Source organism: Montipora capricornis, chromosome 3 (assembly GCF_036669925.1).
Source record: "Montipora capricornis isolate CH-2021 chromosome 3, ASM3666992v2, whole genome shotgun sequence".
Classification (NCBI taxonomy): Eukaryota; Metazoa; Cnidaria; class Anthozoa; order Scleractinia; family Acroporidae; genus Montipora; species Montipora capricornis.
This window is the reverse complement of record NC_090885.1, coordinates 67056193-67058692: the sequence shown is the minus strand read 5'-3', so window position 1 is coordinate 67058692 and position 2500 is coordinate 67056193. Positions and strand designations below refer to the sequence as shown.

General features: G+C 40.5%; 2 protein-coding genes across 2 annotated transcripts in view; one reads left to right on the top strand and one right to left on the bottom strand.

Moving 5' to 3' along the window:
• The window catches only part of LOC138043817 (ras-related protein Rab-11A-like), a 6436-nt gene extending 5179 nt beyond the window's left edge, over positions 1-1257 (bottom strand). The window contains exon 1 of the mRNA XM_068890286.1: positions 859-1257. The gene's annotated coding sequence lies outside the window, so the exon portion shown is untranslated. The remainder of the gene's footprint in view (positions 1-858) is intronic.
• Positions 1-2500, top strand: part of LOC138040737 (zinc finger protein 709-like) — a 79173-nt gene that overhangs the window by 37959 nt on the left and 38714 nt on the right. The gene's annotated exons all lie outside the window — the stretch shown is intronic.

Below are 2500 nucleotides of genomic sequence, written 5' to 3'. Positions count from 1 at the left end.
CCTTAGCGATAATTTTAGCAGGTGACCTCATAAATAATCACCGCATTAAATAAGGGCTGAAAGCGCATTTCCTTTAAAGATGATTTGCAGTCTACGTGACATGAAAGGTTAAAACCAACGCAGATGCTGTAGAATTTGTAGGGCCAGTGATTCACTTGGACTCGTTCTCTTCGGACGATAAATACTTTCAGCGACAGCTAATATTCTCATGTATATCAAGTCTTTCGTTCGATCTTGACTCAGTTATGCGTTAAATGCTCTAACATATTGTGTATTGGTTGGGTTATGCGTTTCCAACCAACTTAACTGATAAATTAAAACAAGACAACATACTTTATCAGTAAAGTGTCATTGGATTTAGCAGCAGAAACTGATATAGTTCGAGACACAATAACTTTAGAAGGTGAAACAAAGGAACAGAAAAGAAATCAAAGGATGAAGAAAAAAATCCCTAATTTATGTACAATAACTATTATGGGTAATGTATAAGTATATGGCGTAAAAAAGTAAACAAGATCTTACATGTGAATTTCACTAAGAGACCTTTGATTAGGCCCCGTCCACCTCAAAAGTATTCGGTTTCGGTGTCATCGAAAACGCATCGATCGATCCGCGTCCGCACTATCGTTTTCGCAGCGTTTTCAACGGTCCACACAAAACGATCGAAAACGCTTGATGACATGCTGTGTCGTAAGTTGAAGAAAGAGATACGACTGCGATATTCTCGGCATTTCCCGGTAGCTTTTTCAAGTACCGGAGCAGAAATTAAAGCAAATTAAAGAAGCAAAAGACAGAAAACAAAACAACTCCTAATAAAGACTAATCCCAAGTGGCTAAAAACACAATGCTTTCCGGTACCTGTAGAAATACCCCATTTCCCGCCAGTCGAGCAAACAACTTCGCATTGGAGCGTTTGTTTTGTTCCAAATCTTTTCTATATTGTGTTCCGTATTTTCTTCTATGAAAAACCAAGATAAGGTTGAATATGGCAAGGTTAAGCTCTAAACAAGATACCAAATATTTGCTTGTAACATGGACTAACTCATGTTTTCATTCGCCCTTGTCACACGGCGGCCATATTGTCCCGGGGGACCAAAAAAGCTTTGTTTTACCACGCCAAACCTCACCGCCATGGTTTCCACTGCGAGGCTTGGCGTGGTAAAACAAAGCTCTTTTGGTCTCGCGGGACAATATTGCCGCCGTGTGACAAGGGCGAATTAGCCATGCTTTTAGAACAGTAATACTAACAACTCACGTGGTGTGTCCACAACGATATGTATGCGTTCTGATTTGTATCCACTTTCGAGAGCGTTTTCAAATCAATGCGGTTTCGATGAATACGCTCAGCGTTAGTGTGGCCAGAAGGCCTCAGTAAACGCATCAAAATGTATGCGTTTTAAAACGAAACGAAAACGGATTATTGCTTGCACAAGTACTACATCAACACGAGCCATCTAATAATTTTATTTCGTCAAGGCAATTAGAAAATATACAAGCGACGCGAAAATTTTATGAATGGTTTCAGGCGATCTCTACGTGCCTGTCTCTTTGGCGACCAACCGTCAACCCAATATTCCTGACGATTCCATTTGATCTACAATCGTGGACAAAATTCGTCGGGGCAGTCATGAAAAACTCATAAAGTATCAATGACTTTACCATTACTTCCAAAAGCAGTGCTATATTTTAAAACTCGAGTGCAGTCCCCCCTCCCCCACCCAATTCGTGTTTACAGTATTGGGGGTTGGGTGGGGAGAGGGGCTAGGCACTTACATTTTGAATCTCGCGCGACTGCTTTCTTCGTCTGTGTGAAATTAGTTTGTCCCAAAAATTTCGTCTATGATTGTAACTGGAGACCATTCTGTCCCTGAAGCCCCATGTTGCGGGATAAATTCCATTGCTTTCTTCATGCTACATGCCCTCAAAGTACATGTGTAAATCACATTGCTGTACCATGGTAAAGTCAAATCTTTAAGTGTCGTAAGTCACACCGCTTTGATGAATCACAGGTCATGTATTCTGATACAAAATGTTGTTTTATGATACGCTGTTTTTAGGCCGTTAAATGAAGTTCTTGTTCATGGTACTAGTCTATTGACCAACAAGGTTTATATGCGGAAACCATTTTACTGTTTCATGGGTTTGGACCCGGAAAAGTTGTAAAAAAAAAAAAAAAGCTCGTTCTCTCTTGAAGATTTAAACGTGATCTCCTTTGTATAACAAAGGTAAGACACGAATCATCTTGAAAAGTACAATCCGTGTCAAAAGACTTCGGGACACTTGTCAAATTTTAGGCGAAAAGTAGAGAATTTACTGTATTCGCTTCCATCGTTACACGAGCAACGCGTGTTCTTCTTTCGCTGCTTTTTTTGCGCCCCTTCCCCCCAGACAATGTTGAAACATGCAAGCAATCGATGAACGGATCTTGATTTCGGAGATTTAGTCACGAGTTGGAACAAGAACAAAAGTCGTCCGTGAAAAAGCTCTTCAGGCTGAGGAG